The sequence below is a fragment of the Silene latifolia genome, chromosome Y, assembly GCF_048544455.1.
Source record: "Silene latifolia isolate original U9 population chromosome Y, ASM4854445v1, whole genome shotgun sequence".
NCBI classification, from domain to species: domain Eukaryota; kingdom Viridiplantae; phylum Streptophyta; class Magnoliopsida; order Caryophyllales; family Caryophyllaceae; genus Silene; species Silene latifolia.
Window position 1 is genome coordinate 475,127,785 of NC_133538.1, and position 19,683 is coordinate 475,147,467.

General features: G+C 39.2%; 1 non-coding gene across 1 annotated transcript; it reads left to right on the forward strand.

The window, feature by feature from the left end:
* The first annotated feature begins 16,650 nt into the window (after positions 1-16,650).
* On the forward strand, positions 16,651-16,756 carry LOC141635046 (small nucleolar RNA R71). Its single transcript, XR_012539754.1, has one exon. It is a non-coding gene; the product is annotated as a small nucleolar RNA R71 (small nucleolar RNA).
* The last annotated feature ends 2,927 nt before the right edge of the window (positions 16,757-19,683 follow it).

Genomic DNA, 19,683 nt, shown 5'->3' on the forward strand with positions numbered 1-19,683 from the left:
ACAGTTGTTACATGCTAGATTGGGACATCTTGCTTTTGATAGACTGAAATATGTACACAATTTGTCTGGATTAATAAAATCACCTGTGTTCTGTGAAACTTGTGTGCTTGCAAAACATCACAAATCTCCTTTTCCTAGAAGCTCATCTAGGGCTTCTGCATTGTTTGATTTATTGCATTTGGATGTATGGGGTCCATACAAGATACCTGCTATATCTGGAGCCAAGTATTTCTTGACTTTACTTGATGACTTCTCAAGGAATACTTGGACCATTTTATTTCACACTAAAGATCAAGTGCCTAGTTTACTTAAAAATTTCTTTGCATATACTCAAACTCAATTTGCCAAAACTGTTAAAGTTATTAGAAGTGATAATGGAACAGAATTTGTTCAAGAATTATGTAATGATATGTTCAAAGAGAAAGGGATAGTTCATCAAACAAGTATAGTAGGTAGACCACAGCAGAATGGCCGTGTAGAAAGAAAGCATAGACATCTTTTGGATACAGTTAGGGCTCTTAGGTTATATGCAGGTCTCCCTATAAAGTTTTGGGGTGATTGTTTGTTGACTGCAACCTACTTGATAAATGTGATGCCTTCACCAGTTATAGATATGAAAACTCCCTATGAAATTGTTTTTAATAAAGAACCAGATCTCAGCATGTTAAGGGTTTTTGGCTGTGTTGCTTATACAACTATGCCACCCACTTTCAAAGATAAATTTGGTAATAGGGCCAGGAAGTGTATATTTCTTGGATATCCTCACAATGTTAAGGGCTATAGGCTTTATGATCTAAAGACCCATAAAGTATTTCTCAGTAGAGATGTCATGTTCAAGGAGGATATTTTTCCTTACAAAAGTCCTACTGGTCAGCAAGATGGTTGTCATCAAATGGTGAATCCTGCAGATTCAACTGTTATTCTACCAGTTCAGACTGATGCTGCAGGTGATGACAGCACAGTTGTTACAGTTAACATAAATGATTCTGGTAATGCTCCAATTAGTAACATCAGTAATCCAGATGTCACACCTATTGTTATTAATCCTGACCAGAGGGATAATCCTCAGCATTTATCTCCTAGAGAAAGGCAGGATATTGTGCAAGTCAGGAAATCAACAAGACCCAAACAATTATCTTCTTGGCTCAAGGATTTCCAGTGTTCACAGAAGCTGCCTGTTCAGCATTCTGCTTCATCAATTTCAAACTCATTTCATACTTCTATTCTTAAGGGATTAGATGAGTTTGATGCTTCATATGTAGCATCTATAGCTACTGTTTTTGAAGAATATGAGCCATATAATTATAAAGAGGCCAAGACTGATGATAGATGGATTGAGGCCATGAATAAAGAAATTCAGGCTTTAGAGGATAATCAGACATGGGATATAGTTCCATTGCCATCTGATAAGAAGCCCATTGGTTCAAAATGGGTGTATAAAATTAAATATAAAGCTGATGGGACAGTGGAGAGGTTCAAGGCAAGACTTGTGGCAAAGGGATTTACACAAGTAAAAGACAAAGACTACACTCACACCTTCTCCCCTGTAGCAAAGTTTACAACTGTACGATTATTACTAGCATTAGCAGCTGCTAAAGGATGGGCTATACATCAGCTGGACATTAATAATGCCTTTCTACATGGCTTCCTAGATGAAGACATATATATGAGAGCTCCTGAGGGATATCAAGTTCCTCCTGGTCATTTTTGCAAGTTAAAAAGATCCCTCTATGGATTGAAGAAAGCCTCCAGACAGTGGAACAAAGAGTTGACAAAGCATTTTCACAGTATAGGGTTTGAACAATCTAAATATGATTATTCCTTGTTCACCAGGTTGGATGCTCATACTAGTCATTTCACTGCTGTTCTCATCTATGTTGATGATGTTCTAGTTACTGGAACATCTGAAACTCTTATCTCACAAGTAAAAGAAAGTTTACATTCTGCTTTTACCATCAAGGATCTGGGAAACATCAGATATTTCCTAGGGTTAGAGATATCAAGGAACCAGACAGGTTTATTGATAAATCACAGGAAGTATATCTTGGACATCCTTAAAGACTTGCACATGGAGAACTGTACAGTAGTTCAGTTCCCAATGCAACGAGGCTTGAAATTATCTATTGATACAGGAGAAATTCTGGAGCAACCAGATCAATACAGAAGATTGGTGGGAAGATTGCTTTACTTGAATATGTCAAGGCCTGATATTTCATATGCTGTACAGCATTTAAGTCAATTTCTCAGTCAGCCTAGAGCTCCTCACATGGCAGCAGCATTACATGTAGTCAAATACCTAAGAACTACCATCAACACAGGTCTGTTCTACAGTTCAGCATCAGACTTTTCCCTCACAGCATACAGTGATGCAGACTGGGGGCAATGTGCCTTCAGTTGCAGATCACTGAGTGGATACTGTGTCTTTTTTGGAAAAGCTCTTGTGCCATGGAAAACGAAAAAGCAACCTACTGTTAGCAAAAGCTCAGCTGAGTCAGAGTATAGATCAATGTCATACACGACCTCTGAACTGGTCTGGTTGGACAAGGTTCTCACTGATCTACAAATACAAGTACCAAAGCCTATACCACTGATGTGTGACAACAAAGCAGCTCAACACATTGCTCTTAATCCAGTCTTTCATGAAAGGACCAAGCACTTGAGTATAGACTGCCATTTCGTTAGAGACAAGCAACAAGAAGGGTTCCTAAAGACACAACATTTGCAATCCAAACTTCAATTAGCTGATTTAATGACAAAGCCTTTGGGAGCAGATCAGCACAAATACTTTTCTCTCAAGCTTGGCCTTCAATATTCAGAAAGTCCAGCTTGAAGGGGGGCTATGGACAGACTATACTTGTAGTTAGTTATAGTCTGTTATAGTTTGTTACAATAGTTAGTTAGTAGTCAAGTCAGGTTGTTATAAGCTGATGTCATCATTAGTTAAGTCGGTTATGCTTAGTATATATATCAGTCATAAAAATCATATGTAAACACAAGTTATTGAACAATCATTCAAGTTAGTAATAATCATCATATTCACTTTGATTCATAAGTTCATAGATGGTGATTGAAGTTTGCACTTCGAGCTATGGTGGTCACGAATCTGGGTTGCTTGATATGGACCCGGTAGTCGAATTGATGTGTGTTAGGTGATGGCAGAATGGTTGTTGAATTTGTCAACCATGGTGGTCATAGTTGTTAATGAAGGTGCATGTGTTGCTGCTCCTGGTTGTCGAGGTGATTGAAGGCGTGGGTTATGTGGCAGGGGAGTTGAATTAGAGATGGTGTTTGTTAAAGTCAAGGATTGACTTTCATTTTATTTTCGCTTGCTTACTCTCACTTAGTCCGTCTCAACCCGTCTTTTATTCATGAACTTGTACCTTTAAAATATAAATAACAATAGCATTACCAAGTCTACAAAATATAATGATCATTCGAGATTATTATAATAAAACTAATGACTTCCAATTAGTTAGTAAAATGAGCTATTAATCGATTAAAGCACACAAAAATCAAGTCGGATTAAGGTATAAATGAGGGGTAAATTGCGACAAAAATACTACTCATCAAATATCCCAACACTTAAACCTTACTCGTCCTCGAGTAAGCTCATAAACTAAGACAAAAACCCTTATTAAAACAACAACTAATCTATCCTAATAATATCCGATGAGAGGCAATTAGCGGGCCTTCTCGGTCCCTTCAACTCACAACGAAACACAATGAGGTATGTGCTTCCTTGCAAGGCAAGTGGGGGCTTGCGGAAAATTAGACACATCCAACATTTAAGCATATAATCGAGCATATGATGCATCACAAAAAGTAAAGTCGCTTTCCACATCTAAGCGGCCGTTTTGTTTTCAACATCAAAGGTCTAGGTCGGGAGGTACTGTCTCATAGTCTTAACGAGGTGCCAACCCCCTAAGAGTGGCTCAAGCAACCCAATACAACAACCAAATGCCAAGGAAACAAACTCAAAGGCGGGAAAAGGGAAACAAGGCTAAAAGTCCAAGATTGACATGACACGACTCAAGATTCGGCCTAGCATGACCCATGGCTAAGGGAGCATAGACAAACGACTTCCTCGCGGTTTTCACTCGTCACTCATTGAAGAACGGGTGTTTTATTTGACAAAAAGTAGTCCAAAACACTCACCTACTACGACTCATGAAACGTGCCCGCAGGCTAACGTGTAATTCTATCCTATGACCATGTGATATGCAAAAAGGAAGAATGCAGTAACGTGGCTTGGGGAACGGGTCGAAACGGGATTTGTGCAAACACCGTTATGGATAATGAGAGGTTACATACCAAGAAATTGTCAAAATTCCTTTTCCTCCCAACTTATTACAACAAATGAATGAATAAAAAAGAACATGATATTAGTTGCCTAAATCACACAAAAATTTGAAAATCCGACTCATTTGGAAAAACATCATTTCCCTTTTATTTTGCAACGCCTCTTTTTACTCCTTTAATGATGCATAAGGAGTGTTTCTCGGCTTTTCTTATCAAACATAATTCAAATACATAATAAGTAAATTTCTTTTCTTTTCATATTTTTCTTCTTTTCTATTTTTCTTTTCTTTTCTTTTTCAAAACCTCTTTATTCAACTTCTTGCCAAAAATAATTACAAATGTTCCAACACAAGTGAATTGAGCTCAACTTCACCAAATTAGGACACAATACCCCCAACTCATGAAACCATAATCACGACAACTTCTTAATCCGGGAAGGATGTTTTTGGAATATAAATGATATATTAGGTTCCAAATAAAAAGGCAAGGCTTAAGGGGGTTAAACAAAAGGTTGGCCTAATCTAGATGGTAGAAACAAAGCTTATTTTGGCAATGTGTGGTTAAAATAAGTATATGCAATGAGTTTGTTTCAAAATTGTGCACAAAAATTAACATCTCATGGTCTAAGGGCCGAATGACACGTTTATGCATATGAACATGACACGTCTCGCGAGGAGACATACTCACAATCTTAAACGGGGGTCGGGTATGAATGAACTGACCTATAGGAGGCTCTAAACCTCACATGTATGTAGTTAGGTCAAAGTCTAGGCCTAGCCTACAGTCCTCTTGGTCTCACAACGCGTTCAACACTTTTCTTTCAAGCCTCATTTCCCGGGTGTAACGGGGTAGTCACAAAGGTGCAAACCATTGGGAGGGGGAAAACACGGCCAAGACAATATCATCATTTAGGGTATCATGCTTTCTTCCTAGACCACATTTTTGTTTTAAAATATGTACAAATTTGATGCAAACCGTAAATAAATCAATAAACACATATTCACAAGATTCAAATTGCGTTTCTAAGTACTAGCAACATAAATAAACATGGAACAATTGTCTAAACCTAGCGGCACGTGAGCAACACACCAAGTTCCAAAATGGAACATCCTCATCAACATAGCCCATACTCCTCCATATATATATATCCAACAATATAAAGGAAAATAATAGTAAAGGAGAAAGAGATAGGGAAGATTAAACCGAGGGACTTCTAGTCTCCTAATCCCTCAAATGTCTCATATGTACCTGCGCCACTTATTAGACAAACATATATACACAATGCGATATTTTTTTTTGAATTTTTTCAATTTTTAGGCATTTTTGTAAGTTTCTCAAATTAACAAGTAAATATATACAAATATACACAACGTGGATATTTTCCTCCCCACACATAAAATTTACATCGTCCTAGATGGAACGCGTTGAAGGGAAGAAATAAAAAAAAATAAAAGACATGTTTTTGTATTTTAAATAATAGAAATTCCTCCCCACACTTATTTATTTACAAAATTCCCAGTGGAAATAAATGTGTGGAGGAAATTCGGAAATGAAATACATGTTTTTGAAGATTTTTGAAATATAAAACTTCCTCTCCACACTTATTTATTTACTATGTTTCAAAAAGAAACAAATGTATGGAGGAAATTGAAATTAAATGCATGTTTTTGGTTTTTCAATTTTTTTTTTTTAAGAAAAGAACACGGTTTTTGGTTTTTAGATAAATTTATCTAAAAGAAAAAGAATGCATAAAAAGCTTGGGGTGCCTCCCAAGAAGCGCAGTTTTAAGGAAACCACCAAATCTACAATCAAACATAACAAACAAGTGAGTCATTTAAAAATCTCATCAAAGATCTCATTAACTTATCCAAAGAAGATGACCAATTTTCAACAAAATGGTTATATGCAATGAAGAGCAATAAGCATGACAAATAGCATATATAAGAGACAAGATGAGTTATAAGCAATTTGTATGAAAAGGTGAGCACACAAAATGTGTCATACTCACCCCAAGCCTTATCATTTTATTCTAAAGGCACAAGAGGTAGAGTCTTTAAGGCATGCACATCATGACAATCTTCATTCGCATCTCCTCCAAGAGTGTTGATTTTGTCCCCATTTTCAAATGTCTCCAACAAGCAATCACCACGGGACAAATCAACCTCTTTGAGGAGATCATCATAATCATACTCAATAGTCATAAACTCAAGTAAAGGGGTAAGAGAATTTATGTCTAAATAACCGGTGGATGATGTGTAGGAATCATCCTCAACCCAAAAGCAAACCTCGAATTTCTCAAGAAGAGGTGATGCGTGTCATTTATATGATGTTTTACATCCCATTTTACACGCATTTCAGAGCTCATTCTTGTAGTTTATGCTATATTTCCCCCTATTTCCGTCTACTTCCGTATTTTGTACCTTATTGCAGAAATGTGAAGAATTCAACGGGAAATCAAGCCAAATCCGTCCCCAAGTAACCTGCATTGCAAACGACATAAATGAATCACGTAAGGAACGAGCTTGGTGCGCAATCCAAGGCCCAAAAGTCAAGTCCACGTGTTTTGAGAAGTCAAATAGCAGCTCAGCCAGTCGATCGACTACCACCTTCAGTCGATCGACCAACTATCGGGTTCCAGAAGCTACTGTTGCTGAGGAGCAGTCGATCGACCAGCCTGATTAGTCGATCGACCAGATTTCTATTCCAGACGAGATTTAGAAGGTCGTGAATCTCAAAGCCCGTGAAGTTTAGGTTTTAGAAATAAGTTGTTACGTTGATTTCTATATAACGTAACACCAACATCCAGTTTTAGCGGCGAATAACACATCACATACTTTATCAGTTTTAGTTCTATTTCGTAATTAGGGTTCTTAAGACTATTGTTCTTTCGTTAATAAAGTTCGGTTTACAGTTGGTTTTTGATCTCTTCTTTACAATCCTTTAAGCGGTATTCTTCTGCTCTTATTTCAGTTTTACTACTTTATTGTCATTCATAGTATAGGATTTGCTAGGATAGTCTCCCGAAAGCCAACTTATCGTTCTTTGTTAATTGTTTATTTCCTTGCTTTGATCATGAATTCTCCTGTGTTATTAGTCAATTTTATTGTTATTGATATTCCCAGTATGAGTAGCTAATTTCATTGTGCTAGGATGTAGGCGATTTATGGCATAGGCGGCATTAGGTTAGAATAGGCTGTTTCGCGTGTTGGTCGATCGACTGACCCTGTCAGTCGATCGACTGACCTCGTAGGGTTTATATTCGTTTTTAATTGAATTTAATCTTGTATTTAACAAATCGAATGCATGCGACCAGTTAGATACCTATTTTGTGACTAACCCATTAGATCGAAAGATAGGGGAGGTTATTAGACCGTCAATTAAATCGACTAGACTGTGCTAAGATCGAAAGATAGGTATAGTTTAGACCGTTAGTCACTTTTCAGGATGAAAGTTAGTATTAGTGACATTAGGGACCTATAGCGAGATCGAGAGATGCTATTTGTTAAGAGTGGACCGAGAGGACCTCTTTATTTCCCGCCTTACCTGTTTTTTTGATTCAGACCGACTTAGCTTGCTGCCGCCGAAGCTATAATGACCCGACCATCCTAGTACCCTTCTTTTATCTGTTTAAATCTTTCATTTAGTTTATTGCCTTTATTTACTATTAGCTATAGACCGATTCAAACCAACCCCCATAATTGTTACTTTTGACTGATCATAAATCAACTAGAGTTTACAACTGCCTCCTTGTGGTTCGACCCTGTTACCACTAGCCTAGGTTAGTCTTAATAGGATATTATAAATTTTATCTTTGGTACTCACAACGACGGGTATCAAATTTTTGCGCCGTTGCCGGGGAGGCAATAGTCCTAACTTTAGTTGTTTTTATTTTTAGTCTTTCTTAAGTTTGAGGGACATCCGTTCCTTAAACTTTTCTTATATTCTTTCTGTAGTTCCTTCTTATGCGCAGGTCACAGGGTGGAGAATTAGTACCATTGAACCCTGAGCTTGAGAGATCCTTGCGCGAGTTGAGACGAACACAAAGAGTATTACCGACAGAGGAAGAGCTGAGTACTCTGTCAAGCTTTCACGAGAACGATCTGTTCAAGAAGACCCACATCTTCACCCGTTTCCACTTCTTCACCGAGAGCGGTTACTTCTCGGAAATTCCAGTCATGGCCGAGGAAGCAAGTATAGCTAGTTATTCCGAGCCGACAACCGATAATTTATACAAGGGGTTCGAGTTACCGGGAGATGCCAGGAAATTCGAACCAAAGCCTGCCTACATCACTATGGTTGAGAGAAACCAGTTTGGGGGAGCTGCAAATGAAGATGCAGCAAGGCATATGGAGACCTTTATTGACTACTGTTGCTCCATTCCCCCACCACCGGTGGCGTGAGCCAGGATCAAATCAAAGAGACCATGTTCATCTTCTCCTTCGTGATGCTGCAAGGGAGTGGTATAGAGATTTGGACCGGACCGCTCAGGAGATCACTGATTGGAACACATTGGCATTGGCGTTCTACAAGAAGTACTTTTCTGCTTCAAGGACGATCGCTATTAGAGCTCAAACCACGGGCTTTAAACAAGGGCCAGATGAGAATTTCAACGAGGCATGGGTCCGATTCAAGAAGTTGGTGCGAACCATACCGCACCATGAGTTTGAAAAGTGGAGTTTGTGCAATCATTTCTACAATGGGTTGTACGACGATCAGAGGGCCATTTTGGATGCTGCAGCCAATGGAAGATTCGCTGAAAATTTGGGAGCAACCAAGGGGTGGAAGATCATTGACGATCTAGCTACCCACAAGGCCGAGTGTGGGAATTCGAGGGGAAACCAGAGAAGAGCTGCTGAATCCTCTTCTGTTGCTGCACTTGAGGCTCTCACCGCGAGGTTTGACAAGTATGAGCTAGGAGGAGCTTCTAAGGGTGGGATATACCAAGTCAATGCTGTGTCAGACGGTCCCTTAATCTGTGAAAGGTGTGGAGTTGAGGGCCATGTCTCGAAAAATTGCCCTAGCCCCTTTGAATCTTGTGCTGCCTTTCAACACTATAGGCAGACAAACACCTACTACGAGCCAAGCCACCCAAACTTGAGTTAGAGGAGCCAAAATGTCCAAAATCCAACCCAACATCCGCAGCAGCAACAACCCTATGTGCCCCCTCATCAAAAGCAACAACAATACCAGAAGCCTCCTTATGTGCCACAGCAGCAACAATCACAGAATTCTGAGTTTGCCGAGCTCAAGAATATGTTGCTAAAGGAGTCCCAAGCAAGAGAGGCCGGGATGAAGTTACTTGAGAGCCAAATTGCTCAACTGGCTAGTAAAAGTAACACTCGAGCTCCCGGACACCTACCCACTCAACCCGAACAAAAGGAGACCCTAAATGCCATCACTTTGAGGAGCGGGTCCACCCTTGATGGCCCTACCATGGTTGAGGATGCTGTTGGAAAAGATGAGCCGGAAACGAGTCAAGAGAAAGCTTCAACGAGCAAATCAAAGAAAAAGACGTCACGGGTATTTTCAATCGATCGATATACCCGATCGATCGATCAAGCACGGGTTACAGGAGCTTCTGGAACTGTACATCTCAGTTGATCGACTGAGGAGAGTGGTCGATCGACTGAGATCGCTGTTGATGCTGAAGAATTTCGTCCTTTAATGCCAAATAACCTACGAGACCACTTGTTTCGGGGAACCACCGTCCCGAAAATTTTGGGGGAAGACCCGAGTGCTGATGGGTCAGTCCCGGCTCCGAAGTTCGATCCAATGACGGTCAATGGTTCTCATTTGAGACGGTCTGAGGAGGGGTCTAGCTTCAACAAAGAAAAGGTGACGGACTTTCGGCCTAAGTCCAAGGATACCGGCACACGCGACTTAGAGGAAAGGGCTAAGGTACTCCTTACAGCCCCATATCCGGAGAGACTCGTGCCGACGAAGGAACAGGTATCTTTTAGTAAATTTGAGAAAGTTATTCGTAGCTTGAATGTTCAGGTACCCTTCCTTGAGTTAGTTAACCAAGTGCCAGCATACACTAAATTTATGAAACAGTTGTTGTCAAAGAAAAAATCGCTTGAACATGTTCACACTGTTGCGTTAACTAAAGAGTCTTGCTCCTACTTGTCTCACACTGCGCCCCATAAGTTAGAAGACCCGGGCAGTTTTTCAGTTCCTTGTAGAATAGGTACCTTTTCTATCGAAAAGGCATTATGTGACTTAGGAGCTAGCATAAGTGTCATGCCCTTGAGTCTAGCTAGGAAGCTTAAGTTGACCAGGTTTGCAATAACTGAGATGACAGTTCAGATGGCTGACCGATCTGCGGTCGAGCCTATAGGAGTCCTAGAGGACATACCCGTCCAGATAGGGAAGTTTTTCTTCCCTGTTGACTTTGTTGTCCTTGACATGCCTGAGGATGACCATATCCCCATCATTTTGGGTAGGCCATTTCTGCACACTGCTGGTGCAGTTATAGATGTCGGTCTAGGAACCTTGACTTTCAAAGTGGGAAAGCACTCTATTGTCTTTGCCCAGCCGGCTAAGAAAAAGGATCCCATGTGGCCCTGTAACTTGTAAACGGTTTCTGAAAAGAAATCGTACTTTGTACTTCCCGATATGCCTATTTCTATTCTTGTTGTAACCCCTCCGCCCTGCACGGAGCAAACCTGGAGGAAGTTTTGTCTGTTTCTAATAATGCAGGAGCTGGTTTGGGGAAGAGCAAGCGGCAAGTTATTCCAGCCGCGAGAGAGCCTATCACTCAAAGAGGAGGTCTTGGATGCCTAAGCTATGGGACCGATGAGGAAGTGGAAGGTGAGCAAGCCAAGGTGAGATGGTCCGATTTGGAGTCTGACGATCCCAAGGAAGTCCTTGATTGGGGAGGTGACGAAGCTGATCAGCTGAGCTCTCCGACTGTCGAAGCTAAGAAGGGTGCAACTGATAACATGAGCACCTATGAGGCTACCTCTAGTAGCCAGAAGCCGACGAAGTGGGCCATACCGTGGTCCTTCTTGATCAACTATTAGTTGATCAAAGCTCGTTATAAACTTCATTCTATTTTCTTTGTTAAGACATTTTTATTGCTTTTGTGTGCGCGAAAACTTCGCCTTTATTTCGTTTTGTTTAGGATTTTTCTGCACTTTCGACATTCTTCTGGGTTTTGTGCAATTTTAGCGCGTATTCTTGTGCATTTGCAGGTATTTAGAGCTTGTTAGCTCAAATCATTGAGCAATTACGAAGAAATAAGACGCTGCAGCAGTATTTTCAGTCGATCGACTGGCACCATTGGTCGATCGACTGAATTGCAGGTTTACAGGAGCTACTGTTCACGCCCATCTGGTCGATCGACCGCTCTCCTTAGTCGATCGACCACCGCTGCTGCTATATTCGTTCAGGACCTCTCCCCTGCTGTGTTTGGTCGATATGCGGACCTAAGGGAGTCTTCTACTCCACTTTATTTTCCGTCGAATTATATATTTCTTCGCTTGTCTCATTTGTGCACAATTTTTACGCTTCAAAATTGTTTTCTTCGGTCTTATGCGTGGTTTTTAATTGCCTTTTCAGGTCTTTATTGGTAGCACTGCTAGCTACTGAAACCTCCTAGCTCACGCTGGTTTGGGGAGGTTTCCTTTGCTGCGCTTAAAGTCTTGTGAGTTCCATATCTTTCTTTTATGTCTTGCTTAGTTGTTTTTATCGCAAATCCCCATTTCTCTTTTCTTCACTACATGATTTTGCACAATGGGGACATTGTGCGATTTGGTTTGGGGAAGGGTTTTGCGTCGCATATCATTTGCTTGCATTCACGTTTACATTATGTTTTTGCATTGTTGTTTCTTTATTCATATTTACACAAAATTCAAAAAAATTGAAAAAATTTCAAAAAAATTCCATTAAATGCACGTTTATTTTAGCATATAGGTCGAGTCGGAACGGTAGTATTTCAGGGATGATACTGCAATTGCACCTGTTTTGCCTGAGCCTTGCTTGATTAACATATTATTAGTAGAATCGTAAATGCATATCTACGAGTTTTCGTTACATTCTTGCTGAACTTGAGACTTGACTTTGAAAATTGGCAACCTACATCATATTTCTGAGTATTAGAGCCTATAACTGGTGACATTCATGACCAGTTCATTTAGGAATGTGAGTAGTACTCCTTATGAGATATGTTTCCTTAATTTGCATGAATATGAATTTGATCTAATTAATACCTGTATGCATTCGGTCTGTGGTTTCTTGACACATGTGGAAGAGGTTTCCTTTTCTCATTTTACCCATAAGCTTCACACTACCAAAAATACCCCTTTTTGTCCCATTACTACATCCTACATTTAGCCTGTCCCTTGTCAAGCTAGTAGACTGTGTTTTCGGGATTGTTACTCATTTTTGGTGGCGTTTGCTCTTTTGAGACGATGGTTGGAAAATGAAAAAAGGAAAGAAAGAAACAAAATAAAAAGAAAGAAAAAAAAAATGTTTCGAAAAAGAAATGAAAAAAGTGTCCTGTACTGTTCAAAGCAGTCGATCGACTGCCACATTTGGTCGATCGACTGAGATCCGAGGAAGAAATCAATTCGCACAATTCAATCCCTTATCTTTTGGCGATTTTTGCTCCCATGTTTTATTCATATTTTATGGGGAGTTTATTGATTTATTAGTTTGGAGATTTGTGAGATTTGTGCTTGCTATAGCACCGTTTAGTTTGATTACGAGCAAGAAGTTGGATGTTGCCATACGGTTCCGTTTTGGTACTAGCTTGATCACCTGTACCTCCACTCTACCATAAAATGTTTTTGCCTCTTCTTACCCATACCTCACATATCCCATGTATACCTCGGCATGTGTCATTGGTTATCTGTTCGATTGGAATGCGTATGTACGGTCATAGAGGTCATTTTCATATTTTATTGCTGGCATGTTTTCATAGGTCGTAGTTAGGTGAGAGTCTTTACAAATTTAATTCTTTCTATCTTTCACATATTCACCTGTTCTTATTGAGTGATTTGAGCGACCCGCGAGAGTCCAATTTGATAAGTCTCTATAGTCAACGGTTCAGCAGTTTTTAACGACTTTATAATTCGTTGCATGATTCACATTACTAATTGATTGTTGGTTGTGCATTAAATTGGTTTAGGCCTTACAGTTTGCATTTCGCTTTGAGATTGAACTCGTTCCATTAGGTCTTTAGATCGAGTCTAGCTCTTGCTTGGGGACAAGCAAGGTTTGGTTTGGGGAGATTTGATGCGTGTCATTTATATGATGTTTTACATCCCATTTTACACGCATTTCAGAGCTCATTCTTGTAGTTTATGCTATATTTCCCCCTATTTCCGTCTACTTCCGTATTTTGTACCTTATTGCAGAAATGTGAAGAATTCAACGGGAAATCAAGCCAAATCCGTCCCCAAGTAACCTGCATTGCAAACGACATAAAGGAATCACGTAAGGAACGAGCTTGGTGCGTAATCCAAGGCCCAAAAGTCAAGTCCACGTGTTTTGAGAAGTCAAATAGCAGCTCAGCCAGTCGATCGACTACCACCTTCAGTCGATCGACCAACTATCGGGTTCCAGAAGCTACTGTTGCTGAGGAGCAGTCGATCGACCAGCCTGATTAGTCGATCGACCAGATTTCTATTCCAGACGAGATTTAGAAGGTCGTGAATCTCAAAGCCCGTGAAGTTTAGGTTTTAGAAATAAGTTGTTACGTTGATTGCTATATAACGTAACACCAACATCCAGTTTTAGCGGCGAATAACACATCACATACTTTATCAGTTTTAGTTCTATTTCGTAATTAGGGTTCATAAGACTATTGTTCTTCCGTTAATAAAGTTCGGTTTACAGTTGGTTTTTGATCTCTTCTTTACAATCCTTTACGCGATATTCTTCTGCTCTTATTTCAGTTTTACTACTTTCTTGTCATTCATAGTATAGGATTTGCTAGGATAGTCTCCCGAAAGCCAACTTATCGTTCTTTGTTAATTGTTTATTTCCTTGCTTTGATAATGAATTCTCTTGTGTTATTAGTCAATTTTATTGTTATTGATATTCCCAGTATGAGTAGCTAATTTCATTGTGCTAGGATGTAGGCGATTTATGGCATAGGCGACATTAGGTTAGAATAGGCTGTTTCGCGTGTTGGTCGATCGACTGACCCTGTCAGTCGATCGACTGACCTCGTAGGGTTTATATTCGTTTTTAATTGAATTTAATCTTGTATTTAACAAATCGAATGCATGCGACCAGTTAGATACCTATTTTGTGACTAACCCATTAGATCGAAAGATAGGGGAGGTTATTAGACCGTCAATTAAATCGACTAGACTGTGCTAAGATCGAAAGATAGGTATAGTTTAGACCGTTAGTCACTTTTCAGGATGAAAGTTAGTATTAGTGACATTAGGGACCTATAGCGAGATCGAGAGATGTTATTTGTTAAGAGTGGACCGAGATGACCTCTTTATTTCCCGCCTTACCTGTTTTTTTGATTCAGACCGACTTAGCTTGCTGCCGCCGAAGCTATAATGACCCGACCATCCTAGTACCCTTCTTTTATCTGTTTAAATCTTTCATTTAGTTTATTGCCTTTATTTACTATTAGCTATAGACCGATTCAAACCAACCCCCATAATTGTTACTTTTGACTGATCATAAATCAACTAGAGTTTACAACTGCCTCCTTGTGGTTCGACCCTGTTACCACTAGCCTAGGTTAGTCTTAATAGGAGATTATAAATTTTATCTTTGGTACTCACAACGACAGGTATCAAGAGGCTTATCAAGTGGATGCACCTCATAATCCCTCACTTGATCTTCTTCACTAGCCTCATCATCAATATCAAACCCAAGTCCATCTTTACTCCTAACAAACTCCATTCTTAAGGAGACAGTCTCCTATTTTATCAAGTTTCCAACATCAACATCATTACAAAGAAGGGTGGGTGTTTCAATCTCCTCAAGCACAAAGTTCTCATCTAAATCCACATCAAGATTGTTGTAAGTCAAGCCTATAAACTCTTCATCATAAGGCTCATCAACAATTTCAAATTCCTCATAAAAGCTCTCAAGCTTTTCATTTTCAAAAGGAATTTCTACCCTTTCATCTTCCTCACAATCTTTACCATCATTTTCCCTTTCCAACTCAAGAATCACTCTCTCAAAGTACTCTCTTCCCAAGGCCTCATGAACAACCTCAAATGATACACAGTCTAATTCACTCAACTACAATCGATCCACAACTTTCTCTCCAAGTAAACAATTTGTCCCAATTAATCCATAATCACATTCAAGCATCATAACCTCCACCTCACACCCATTATTAGATAATTTAGAATTCACATGGTGTGGTGTAGATAAGCATAAAGAGTGTGAAAGTTGATTGTCTTGAAAAATGGTGAGGTGGTTCATAAGAAGGGTTAAAGACATGCAAATCATTAACATCAGTTACCATATAATCATCCATGGGGATTTGGGGAAAATAATAGAGACACACATCAATGTTATCTCCAAAACTACCACATGGTTCACAATTAAATGAAAAAGATTGCATATCACACATATTTATCGGGAGAAGGGAAGAATGATAAGAGGGAACATCATGCATATTATTACTAACATCATTGATCACATTCATGTTTACAAAGGGTGAGTGTGAATAAGAAAGACAATAATTGGAGTCATATCTTAAATCACCACAAGGTTCATAGGAAGATGTTAACTCATACACAACATTCACATTCAAGGGTGGTGAAATTGGACTCAGGAAAAAGTTTGATGCATCTTAGTGAGGTGGAGAATAAGGTGGTGTACAAGAGGGATTAAAGAAATTCAAGTTATCAACATCACTTATCAAACAATCATTCATGGGGGCTTGGGGAGTATAACACATAATTTGATGAAGTAATAACATGCATAGAATCCATTGGGTGAAAGGGAGCATGGTATTGTTGAACATTGTGTATATTATCTTCATTATTCATCACATTCATCAACATGGGAGGTGGGGATGCATATAAAGAACAAGCACAATAATCATTTTCCGAATAACGACATGTATTACAAGAATATGAAAATGAAAATGCATACACATACTTCTCAATTATGGTGGGAGGGTTAACACTTTTGTGCTAAACATTTTGAACATAAGAGGAAGAATCGAACTCAACTTGTGGTTCAATCAATCGTGTCACTCTCCCAAACCCATAATTAGCATCCGTCTTAGCCACTTTCTCAAGCAAACATCTTGCCTCATCATCACCCAAACTATCAAAGGCACCTCCGGCCGATGCATTTATCAATTCTTTAACGGCATGATGCAAATTGTTAAAGAAAGTTTGTGTGATTAGCCAAATTGGGATCCCATGATGAGGGCAAGCTCTCAAAAATTCTTATAACCTTTCCCAAGCCTCAGTTAAATTCTCAACTCGCCTTGTTGAAAAGTAAAGATCTCATTTCTTAGTTTGGCGGTTTTAGAAGGTGGAAAATATTTGGTAAGAAAGACTTGGGCAAGGTCATCCCAAGTAGAAAATGTGCTAAGAAGGTGAGAATATAACCATCTTTCGGCTCCATCCCCAAGATTATGAGGAAAGAGCATGAGTTTTAAAACATGTTCGGAGACACCATTCTTTTTCACCAAAATGCATTTTCTATTAAATCTCTCTAAATGGTCCAACATACTCTCATTTGTTAAACAAAGAAACACATCTTTTTGAAATATTTCAACCCAATCCGGATGCAAATGAAGCTCCACATCCTCCCCAATATCAATAGAAGAGGCAAACAAGTTTGAATCGAGTATACTATGATCATGTAACACCCCCATTTATCCAAGAGCCTTTAGCTAGACATCCCAAATAAATGAGAGCGTTACCATCTCGGTTTCCTGAGGTGGTGAATAACAAAGATAACAAACCAAAGTACTTTATTAAAACTTTAGTGAACACATGTTTATTACAACATAAACAAACTAAAACTTAATACAATTTAAATACAACTCGCAATGGAAGACAAACAAGTGAGTTAAATAATCTATGTGGTCTAGACTTCTAGGTAGACTGGCCAATCCTCAGGCATTCCTGTAAGCTCCCCAAGTCAGCTAATCTTTAAGACCTGCAATATCTGCTCCCTAATATGGTTCATCACAGTTGTACACGAATACACTGTCAACCACGAGGTTGAGTAGGATAACCAAAAAATAATAACAATGCGATACGATAAAAGCTCAAATCAAGACTGTCACACACAAGCACACGGCTCAACCGTGGAACCATCACACACCTTACCCAAACACGACACCACACGGTGTATTCAATCCGACACCACACGCGTTGTACTGCTCAGGACCATGGCCCACTCCTTACGCCACCATGCCTGTCCGACCATCATACCGTACAGGATCACGACACTTACACATCCTCGTGCCTGACCGACCAAATAATCTCAATAGCCATGCCAATCTCAATGTCAATATTTTTCATACCCAATCAACAACTGAAAACCAACCAACGGTATAATAATATGCTTATAAGACAACAATGATAATAATATGCTCAAGACAACAATGACGACGATATGCTCAAGACAACAATTGTAACAATAATCCATCTTCCAACAATTCTCCAATTACCATAATAGTAAAGTCGAGTAGTTAACCTACCTGGCGAGCTGATGGAGTGGGTCGTTGTCTGCCATCAAACACATTTATACCCAACTACTAGCATAGCAAGCAAGTCGGGGTCGATCCACGGGACGGGAGTACTCAAATTGTTCAATCTAGTTGTAGTTGTGCTTGGGGGTTGTCACAATTGAAATGGGAATTGATTGATTCTAAACTAATGAAAGAAATGAAAAGTAAGCAATAAAATGAAAGGATGTAAACAAATGATAAAGATACTAGGATGTCATGGGATCATACGGGAATTCATGGGAGTTGATCATACAAACATGTTCTCAACTATATGCAAGCATTTATTGTTGCGATGGGATCGAGTTAGTGTATATCTTACAATCCCTAAAAAGGTTTGCGTCCCGGAGCCGAGTCGTCTAGACTGTACAACACCTACAAGTCGACTTAATCCTTTCTAGTCAACTCTATGCATGGTCTAATAAGGCTCGAGTTGGTTTATATCTTACAAGCCTCATTGAAGAGATAGAGATGGGTAAAAAATGCAAGGATTCATAGGCTCGCATTTCATCAAACATAACATGTGCATAAGTTGAAATCACAACAAGCAAGCAAATTAATTATGAAAACATATTAGATTAAGCATAGATCAATCCCCATGTTTGTTTCCCCTAATTCCCCATTAATCCTAGCTAAAGAACTATTCACTCATGATCAAGTTTAACATGTTAATAAGGTTGTCAATCATACTAACAAAGCAAAACATGATGAATAAATGATGTGATTAACAATAATTAAACAAGAGTAAAAGGGTCTATACCTATATGAGATGATCCAAATAATAAAGCAAAGAATAATAGAAAAAAACTTGATTTATTGATGAAGAGTTGTCAATTCTCCAATAATAACCCAATAATCTTCAATTACCCAATAATAATAAACTTAAACAATGATTAAGAAAAGATTAATATGTAATTTTTGGAAAGATTAAATGCTAATCTATTCTAATCTACTCCTAATAAAGGCTTAGTCTAATCTAAAGAAGCTTAATCTAATCTAAGAGAACTTGGTTCAATTGGTTATTACAAATGGAGTATATATAGTGGTACATCATTAGGTTAAGCAAGGGTAGATTAGTAAATAACAATGCTAAGTGTTGAGTAGAGCTTTGCAAGTCCTGAGGGAAATGCGCGGATCCTAGGTCTGGGATGCTCATCCTGAGCTCGGGACACGCGGATCCTGGGACAGGATCTTCTGAAATGGCAAAGCAGCTCGGGACGCGCGGATTAAGTCTCGGGACGCGTGGATCCTCGGACAGCTTGTCCATTTCAGCTCGGATTGTAAAACGGACGTCATTTTCTCATCCGGACTCCTATTGGAGTGATTCAAAAGCCTAGACCACTTGATTTTTCGACGCCGTTTCATGTAGCATACTTTCAGAGCCAAAAACGAAATCTTGGTTTGGTTCCGAGCAATTTCTTCTTGTAATGGCTTCTTTCTCGTCATCCTTGCTTTTAAGCATATGATCCTTCGATATACTCTTTATTTCTACATTCTTGGTCATCATTCTTGCCTCTTCTTCCTACTAGTCCATCCAAGATAGTCAACAAGCTTCCGAATATGTGCGAGAGATGGGAATTCCGCATCATTATCTCTTTTCCTATAAGATATATAAAATGCACTAGGAAAGCAAAATAGGAAGGAATTGACGGATAAAATGGCCATGAAATGCTATATTAGTATGCAAAATAGGTTCAATTAGGGGA